This window comes from Pituophis catenifer, unplaced genomic scaffold (genome assembly GCF_029215685.1).
Source record: "Pituophis catenifer annectens isolate HBS135680 unplaced genomic scaffold, rPitCat1.0.hap2 SCAF_10, whole genome shotgun sequence".
Classification (NCBI taxonomy): Eukaryota; Metazoa; Chordata; class Lepidosauria; order Squamata; family Colubridae; genus Pituophis; species Pituophis catenifer.
Window position 1 is genome coordinate 4,327,932 of NW_027256890.1, and position 10,095 is coordinate 4,338,026.

Below are 10,095 nucleotides of genomic sequence, written 5' to 3' on the forward strand. Positions count from 1 at the left end.
GTACATGATATGCCTTTTTCTTTTGAGAAGACTTTTTCAACCTTGGTTGTGCCAAAGTATCCTGCAATATAGTCCTATCAAGACAGCACCGTGTTTAGTTGATAATAAAAAGAATATATATATTCATTGGAAGCAATGATGAATGCGCCCCGATTAAATAAGCAACGGGGGGGGGGGGGTTGGTTTTTTTTGTGGAAAAAAAATTACTTGTTTGTATAAAAGTCCCGTGTTTCATTTTGGTAGAAGGTCTTCTCACTTCCTTATTTGGTAACTGGATAGCAAGGCTGTGAAGATTGACATGCTTTTGTGGGGTGTTTGCAGGGGTGAAATCCAGCAGGTTCTAACAGGTTCTGGAGAACTGGCAGTGGAAATTTTGAGTAGTTCGGAGAACCGGCAAATACCACCTCTGGCTGGCACCAGAGTGGGGAGGGAATGGAGATTTTGCAATATCCTTCCTCCAGGAGTGGGGAGGGAATGGGGATTTTGCAGTATCCTTCCTCTGCCACGCCCACCAAGCCACATCACGCCCACCAAGCCACGCCCACAAAACTGGTAGTAAAAACATTTGAATTCCACCACTGTGTGTTTGTATATGTGAAAAAGCAGATTTTGAGCAAAGGTTAGTTTGTAGAGCTTGCCTGGTCTGAGACTACAGACTCTAGCTCAGGGGTATCAAATTTGATTTCATTGAGGGCCGCATCAGGGTTGTGTTTGATCTCGGGGGGCATGGCCAGCTTGACATCACTCGTATTGGGGGCACCTGTGGTGCCCAAGTGCTAAGGCAAGACTTCCCTGAGACCCTCCCTCAACTCTCATTACCATGTTTCCCTGAAAATAAGACCCTGTCTTATATTTTTTTTGAATCCTGAAATAAGCACTCACCTCCCTCCTCTTCTTGGGGCAGGAATCCTCATGCCATCCTTAGCAATAGCAACAGCCCTTAGACTTATATACCACTTTACAGTGCTTTATAGCCCCTCTCTACGCGGTTTACAGAGTCATCCTATGGCCCCCAACAATCTGGGTCCTCATTTTACCCACCTCGGAAGGATGGAAGGCTTAGTCAATCTTCACCCGGTTCAAAATCAAACTGCTGGCAATGGGCAGAAGGAAGGAAGGAAGGAAGGAAGGAAGGAAGGAAGGAAGGAAGGAAGGAAGGAAGGAAGGAAGGAAGGAAGGAAGGAAGGAAGGGAGAGCAATAGCAATAGCAATAGCAATAGCACTTAGACATATGCTGCTTCACAGTGCTTTACAGCCCTCTCTAAGCGGTTTACAGAGTCAGCCTATTGGCCCCAACAATCTAGGTTCTCATTTTACTGACCTTGGAAGGATGGAAGGCTGAGTCAACCTTGAGCCAGTCAGGATCGAACTGCTGGCAGTGGGCAGAAGGAAGGAAGGAAGGAAGGAAGGAAGGAAGGAAGGAAGGAAGGAAGGAAGGAAGGAAGGAAGGACAATAGGAATAGCACTTAGACTTATATGCTGCTTCACAGTGCTTTACTGTCCTCTCTAAGCGGTTTACAGAGTCAGCCTATTGGCTCCAACAATCTGGGTCCTCATTTTACTGACCTTGGAAGGATGGAAGGCTGAGTCAACCTTGAGCCTGGTGAGTCCTGAACTGCCAAACTGTTGGCAGCTGGTGATCAGCAAAAGTAGCCTGCAGTACTGCACTCTAACCATTGTGCCACTGCAGCTCATAATAATTGTCCAACCTTAACTCACAACCATCACAATGAATGTCTTTCCTCCAGAATGTTCTTTTAACACCAACGCTCGGTGAGAAGGCCTTTCCTAAGCCATTCAAAAAGGCGCCTGTGCCTAGTTTGCTTCCAAACAAGCATCTTTGACCTGTGTGGTCTGTAGATGCCAGACCAATTCATTCACGAATGAATCAATTGAAAACTCCTAACACAGGTTGGCCATCATTTTCTCCAAGGTGTTGTGAGCAACCCCCACCCCCACCAGTGGTTGGTTCTGTAGCTGCCTGATATTGCTTCCTTTTCTTTCTTTGGAAAAAACCCAAAAAAACCTACCATCTATGTTCTTACAAGGGAACTGTATATACAATTAAAAAAAAAGATGGGGGAATAGAAGAGAATTTTAGCAGCTGTTTGGGGCATTCTTTCGAAGGTTCACAGCGGTTGTGGTCCATGGTGGGGTGGGTGGCTACACACAAGCCCTCTGAACACCGGTGTTCTGCCCCAGCTACACAAGAAAGAACGCAGCACACACAAAGTCTGTACAAACATTAGTTTACTAAAATAAAATCAGTTTTTTTTTCAAACAAAGGCTGTTAATTAACTTTCTTAAGAGCCTGCAAGAATCCAAAGAATAAATAAGCCCAGAAGCAATTTGCAGAGAACTAAGATCAAGACACGAAGGAGAGTGAATGAAGTTGTTCCCTGCAAATTGCTTCAGTCGGCGTTCCTCCTTAAATAGGCTAAGGGAGTGGCCAATTAGCCCCAAGCCTTATTGTCAAGGAGACCTCCTCCTGAGGAGCCACTCCTGCCTTTTGGCAGCCCTGCACGCCTGTGCATCAAGAAGAGACTCCTCCTTTTCATCCTCTTCACTTAAGGGAGCTTCTGGAGGTTCTGAAGGCCCTGGCTGAATCCCCGCCTCTGGCACCACATCTTCTCCAGCCTCCTCATTGTCCGACTCGAGTGCCAGCTGCACAGGCTGCTGGCGCAGCACCACACCAGCCTCCTCGCTGTTGGAATCAGCCACCAGCTGCACAGGCCGTGTACGGGCCACAATAACAGGTCACGGCAAGGTGGTGGTTTGGGTCATGGAATCAAGGCTCAGCTCCATTTTACATGCACCACAGGGTTTGACCATGGTTTGCAGCTGCCATCTTGGTTCTTTGACCCTCTCCTGCCTCTCATGGATGGTCTGTAGAGCTTCTCAGTCACCCAGATCATAGTTGTCCCATGTCTCATACTAATACCACTCTATAAAGTCTTAGTAAGACCACACCTAGAATACTGCATCCAGTTTTGGTTACCACACTATAAAAAAGATGTTGAGACTCTAGAAAGAGTGCAGAGGAGAGCAACCAGGATGATGAGGGGACTGGAGGCTAAAACATACGATGAACGGTTGCAGGAACTGGGCCTGGCTAGTCTAGTGAAGGAAGGACCAGGGGAGACAGGAGAGGAGTCTTCCAATATTGGAGGGGCTGCCACAGAGGGGAGGGGGTCAAGCTATTCTCCAAGGCACCTGAAGGCCAGATGAGGAATAATGGATGGAAACTGACCAAGGAGAGATTCAACCTAGAAATAAGGAGGAATTTTCTGACAGTGAGAACAATCAACCAGTGGAACAGAAGTTGCCTTCGGAAGTTGTGAGAGCTTCATCACTGGAGGCTTTCAAGAAGAGACTGGACTGCCATCTGTCAGAAATGGTGTAGGGTCTCCTGCTTGGGCGGGGGATTGGACTAGATGACCTACAAGGTCCCTTCCAACTCTGTTAACCTGTATGTTTGCAAGTTGGTGACGATTCTGTAGAGAGAAGGTGAAAAAATATCAAGAATGTTGACCCCCAACCTTGCAAGGGGACCCCTGCCCCTTTTTAATGGCAAGGGGGGCAGTAGTCCCCACAGCTGTGATGATCCTCTTAACTTCTTTTGATTCCTCCAACAGATAACACCTCCTGTCACCGCTGCAGGAAAGCCATTGCAACATGTATATTATGGGGATTTAATATATATATATATATATATGTGTGTGTGTGTTTTAAAAGCAAAGCCTTGAAAAGAAGCTAAACCGAAAGCTTTTATGTTGCTTTGTTCTCCTAAAAAGAGCCGTTCCTAGGAAAGCTAAATCCGAAAGCTTTTTGGAGTGGCGTATTACATATGGAGTTCAAAGGGGCACACTTAAGGTATATCAGGAAATAAAAAACACCACTAGAAATCGGTACGAGGCTGTTGATACTTTGCTATGTAAAAGTCCTGTCCCCAACTCATAACTCGGGTTTTACTTTGGGATTCAGCCTTTTTGGTACATTAGAAGAGGGAAGAATTGGAGAAGCAGAACTCTGAATGCTTTTGAGAGGTCCTTTTGCTTAGGAAAAGTTGTTTCACACAGGGGTGAAATCCAGCAGGTTCTGACAGGTTCTGGAGAACCGGTAGCGGACATTTTGAGCAGTTCGGAGAACCGGCAAATACCACCTCTGGCTGCTCCAGAGTGGGGAGGGAATGGGGATTTTGCAGCATCCTTCCCCTGGAGTGGGGTGGGAATGGAGATTTTGCAGTATCCTTCCCCTGCCACACCCAGCAAGCCACACCACACCACACCACACCACGCCCACCAAGCCACGCCCACAGAACCCGTAGTAAAAAAAATTGGATTTCACCACTGGTTTTACACCAGAGGTGGGTTTCAGCAGGTTCTGGAGAACCGGTAGCGGAAATTTTGAGTAGTTCAGAGAACCGGTAGTAAAAATTCTGACTGGCCCCGCCCCCATCTATTCTCTGCCTCCCGAGTCCCAGCTGATCGGGAGGGAATGAAGATTTTACAGTATCTGTCCACTGCCACGCCCACCAAGCCACGCCCACCAAGTCATGCCACGTCCATCAAGCCACACTCATAGAACAGGTAGTAAAAATATTTGAATCCCACCCCTGTTTCACACCCTAAAAATGCCTCCAGATTTACATCCAAATAGCAGAAATAGGTGGAAATTAAACCCCTGAAGATACTTCCCAGCAAGACAAGAAGATTGCATCGAGTGGTACAGCTGGGGTCTTTGCAAGAATTGATCTATCTCCCAGCAGATGGAATTTAGGCTCAGCAGCAGAGAAAATGGATGGCCATCGAGACAGGAGATTTATCATTTTTTAAAGAGTAAATAAAAGAAAAGGGTAAAGAATCATACCCAGGTATATTTAGAGAGTGTATCAATAGACATAACCATCGGTGCACGGGAAACCTTGAGCATTCGTAATAACAGGCCTGGTGCTTTTAAGATTCTGGATGGGACTTGAGAGACGACCCCCACAAGTTCGTAACATAGGGTAAAGGTACTAATAAAGGTAAAGGTTCCCCTCGCACATATGTGCTAGTCGTTCCCAACTCTAGGGGGCGGTGCTCATCTCTGTTTCAAAGCCAAAGAGCCAGCGCTGTCTGAAGACATCTCCGTGGTCGTGTGGCCGGCATGACTCAACGCCAAAGGCGCACGGAACGCTGTTCCCTTCCCACCAAATGTGGTCCCTATTTTTCTACTTGCATTTTTTACCTGCTTTCGAACTGCTAGGTTGGCAGAAGCTGGGACAAGGAACGGGAGCTCACCCCATTACATGGTGCTAGGGATTCGAACCGCCGAACTGCCAACCTTTCTGATCGACAAGCTCAGTGTCTTAGCCACTGAGCCACCGCTCAGTGTAATGTAACGTAGTGGATGTGAATAAAACATGACATCATTTTCAAAGTGCGTCAAGGAAACATGGAAAGGGTGATGGGGAGGAAGTTGAACAAGTAATGAAGAGTGAAGCATCTGGACCACATGTTTAGCTGATTTATTGCTCATGTCTACATACAAGAATCTACTCAACTAACAGTCAGCACTAAGTTGGCCCTACATAAGAATTAACAGAATTTAAAGGAGGTTAGTTTGTGGGAACGTCATGATTCCAGGCTGATTCCTCTCTTGACTCCACCCCCCAGGATCTGCCGGTCCTTCTCCTACAGCAGGGGTGTCAAACTCAAAGGCCCGCGAGCCTGATCTGGCCCACGGGGTGCTTAAATCTGACCCGTGGGGCTGGCGTGGAAATAGCAAAGGACCAGCCCGTGAGGCCTCTGCCGGCCAAAATGGGCCACAGGGGGGGCTTTGTGCGGCCCATGCAGGGCCCATTTTTGGCCTCCTCAGCTTCCTGCAGCACTCTGCCAACCAAAAATGGGCAGCGAGGAGGCCCCCCGAGGTCCATTTTTGGCTGGCCGGATGCTGCAGGAGGTCGGGAAGGCAAAAAATGAGGGGGGCGGCTTGCATGGCCCCCCCACACTCTGCTTTGGCCATCAGGGTGCTGCAGGAGGCATCTGTCCCATCTTCCCCCACCACTCCCTGCTGGCCCGCGGAGGAGAACTACTCCGGCTCTCGAAGAAATCCAGTTTGACACCCCTGTCCTACAGAATCCTCTTGATTCCTGGAGATAAATTTCAGGCGATGAGTCTTCTAACCCTCAGATTATGACAAGCATTTGCTAATTAGCAACTACACGGCGGGGAATCCCACGTGAAAAATTAATGAGTGTGACTGGACTCTGGTTTTCCTGCTGCTCTCTCTCTCTCTTTTTTTTTTAAAGAATATTTGAAAGCTATATATAGAAACAATGCACTGAGTATGGCAGCTTAACTGGAGTTTGCAGATGGATGAGGAATTAAAAGGCCAATCAAATCTCCCTGTAAACAAAAGCCATCTTGGAAGCAGGTGTCAGCCTATCCAGAAAAGAGCAGGCTGCCCTCAGGTTTTAGGATGAAAATCTCGTCAACTCTCCATGAAAATTTAGTTTCGCATCCGGTGGATCGATCACTTCAATGCAGAGCTTCTGAGGTGCAATTCAATTTGGTTTTGGATTGAAACTTTGGAGGATGGGGAGAACCAAAAGAAGGATAAATTAGTTGGGGTTGCATCAGAGGTGGGTTTCAGCAGGTTCTGACCAGTTCTGGAGAACTGGTAGCGGAAATTTTGAGTAGTTCGGAGAACCGGTAGTAAAAATTTTGACTGACCCCGCCCCCATCTATTCTCTGCCTCCCATGTCCCAGCTGAACGGGAGGAAATGGGGATTATTTATTTATTTATTTATTTATTTATTTATTTATTTATTTAATTTCTATACCGCCCTTCTCCCGAAGGACTCAGGGCGGTGTACAGCCTAATTAAAAACACAAAGACAGACAGAGTTTAAAAATAATTAAAATTATTAAATAATAGGCCCAATTTATAAAACCCCAAATTTAAAATCCCATTTAAAACCAATTAAAATCTTTACATTGATAGTCCAGCCTGGCGGAACAACATGGTTTTGAGGGCACAGCGAAACACATGGAGATCAGAGATTTTACGAATTTCTGGGGGCAGATCATTCCAGAGGGTAGGTGCCCTCACAGAGAAGGCCCTCCCCCTGGGTGTCACCAGCCGACATAATTTGGCCGATGGCACCCTGAGGAGACCCTCTCTGTGGGAGCGAACTGGCCGGTGGGAGGCTACTGGTGGCAGAAGACGATCTCGTATATACCCCGGTCCTGAGCCATGGAGCGCTTTAAAGGTGGTGACCAACACCTTGAATCGCACCCGGAAGACCACTGGGAGCCAGTGCAGCTCGCGCAGGAGGGGTGTCACGTGGGCACAACGAGTTTTGTAGTAACCTTCCCCTGGATTGGGGAGGGAATGGAGATTTGACAGTATCCTTCCCCTGCCACGCCCACCAAGCCATGACCACCAAGCCACACCCACAGAACCGGCAGTAAAAATTTTTGAAACCCATCACTGGGTTGCATAAAGATCTTACAAGCAACTGGGGTAGAAATAGGAACATGACTGGGCTTTTCTCTATTTCCCATGTAGGAAGTTAGCACCCACCCCTCTCCTAGGCAAATGAGATATTTTAGGAAATATTAAAAGGGCAGAATATTTCCCCTAAAAGGGAAGCAGAAACTCAGCCCCCCCCCGCCTTTGTCAATGGGCCATTAAGGCCTGGGCCAGTCTATTCTACATAACAAAGATCTACCTCCTTGTGGAAAAGCCATAGTAGGAATTTCCCAAGGCCTTTTCATTACATCATCACCCAGCAAGAGTCAACCAAGCTTGGAACTCAAAAGTACAGCCTACAAAGTTATCCCTGCATGGCCCCATGGGAGTCTGACAACCAATCAGAATACAAGCTCAAATTCAAAAGCCCAGAGAAGGTATAAAGATCTCAAAGCTGGCAAAGTCAATGTAGGCTGGAGATGGCAGGTGAGAGGGAGAATGGCTGGAAGAAGCTTTGCCACATGATCAATCCAGGGGCAGAAATCTCTTCCAGCCATAGGACATCCTGAGTGACACATTGTTCCTCAATCAAACATGTGGCAACAATGCTTCATCTCAGGAAGACAGAGAGTGTGGCTTGGGAAGCTCAATGAGATCCCCTCACGTGTCGGCCTCCTTAAATCAGAGAAAGATGACCCCCCCACCTTAATCCCACCAGTCATTGAATGTTTGAAGGCACCATAGTGAGGTTCTTCCCTCCATACTGATGATGTTACCTAATTAAATATGATCCAGCAGTGTGCAGTGACATCCAAAAGCAAAAAAGTTGCATTAACAGAGGGATACAATCAGGATCAAGGGAGGTACTAATACAACTCTATAAAGCCTTAGGAAGACCACACCTAGAGTACTGCACCCAGTTTTGCACCACACTATAAAAAAGATGTTGAGACTCTAGAAGAGCAACCAGGATGATGAGGGGACTGGAGGCTAAAACATAACAATGAATGGTTGCAGGAACTGGGCCTGGCTAGTCTAGGGAAGAGAAGGACCAGGGAGACAGGATAGCAGTCGTCCAATATTTGAGGGGTGGCCACAGAGAGGAGGGGGTCAAGCTATTTTCCAAAGCACCCGAAGGTCAAACAAGGAGGTGGGAAAGGCTGTTTTCACCCTCCCCAGATGCATAAAGAGGATCTGGAGCCAGGTGAGAAAGAAAAATGGGCCTACTGGGCCATCACATGCCAGGAGCGGGGTGGGGGGGAGTGTTGCACGCCTGGACTGATGGGGTTTTACACGGGTTTTTAAACTTTATCTGATTTAATTAGGCATTTTAACTTTGTGTAATGGATTATTGTGGTTTTTATTGTTGTGAGCCGCCCTGAGTCCGTTGGAGATAGGGCGGCATATAAGCCAAATAAATAAATAAATAAATAAATAAATAAATAAATAAATAAATAAATAAATAAATAAATAAATAAATAAATAAGTAAATAAGTAAATAAGTAAATAAGTAAACAAATAAGTAAATAAATAAATAAAATAAATGTGCGGAGCGGGGCTCATAGAATTATGGGTGTGGGCACACGCATGCGCAAACCTTCCCCGCTTCCCCTCCTCCTGGCATGCAATGGCAAAAAGGTTAGCCATCACTGGAGTAGATGATCTATAAGATCCCTTCCAACTCTGTAAGGAAATGTCTGCAAGAAAATACTCAACTTCAGAGAGCACGGAGGACTCCATAGTCCTCCTCCTCCTCCTCTCAACAAAACCCAACCCTTCTAGCACTGATGATGTTACCTAATTCGGGTAATGAAACACCTGTAAGAAAACCACCAAGCTCGGAGAGCACCGAGGATTCCTTACTCCAACCCTGAGCTACAAATATTCTCCTTTATCTTCCCCCCTTGTCAATCAAGACAGCCTAACAAAGCTTTTTCCTGGGCACGAAACGAACTCGGCTAAACTTCACCCATGCTGTTTCAGATCAGAGGGGATTTTTGTGTTGGGGGATTTTGCAAGGCCATTTTTTTTTTAATTTGATTTATATGCCGCCCTTCTCCAGAGATTCAGGGCGGCTTACAATGTGTTAAGCAATAGCCTTCATCCTTTTGTATATTTATACAAAGTCAGCTTATTGCCCCCCACAATCCGGGTCCTCATTTTACCTACCTTAGAAAGGATGGAAGGCTGAGTCAACCTTGAGCCTGGTGAGATTCGAACTTACAGTAATTGCAGACAGCTGGTGTTAATCACAATGCTATCAGTCTGCTGAGCCACCATTGCTGCAAGAAGAATCCAGCTTGGCACATGGAAAATCGTTTGAGAACTCCCTGTCTGCATTTTCTCTTTCCTTTCCTCAAGCAGGAAAAAAAAAATAAACAAACCGTGACTCTGACAAAGTCATGGTTTGCTGACCTGCAAAATCAGAACCGGTTCATCGAGCAGGAGAGTTCAAGCGAAAAACACTCCCCCCCCCGGCCTCTCCAATTAGTACAAAAGAAATAAAGGGGAAGGGAAGAGAAATGGGTTCAGGCTGTCAGTGTTTAGCTTTTATTTTAATGTGTATCCCTTCTTAATGTTGTGAAACAGAGCCTTGACCTCACCTTTCCTCTTTACAAATCCGTATTTCCAGGTGTT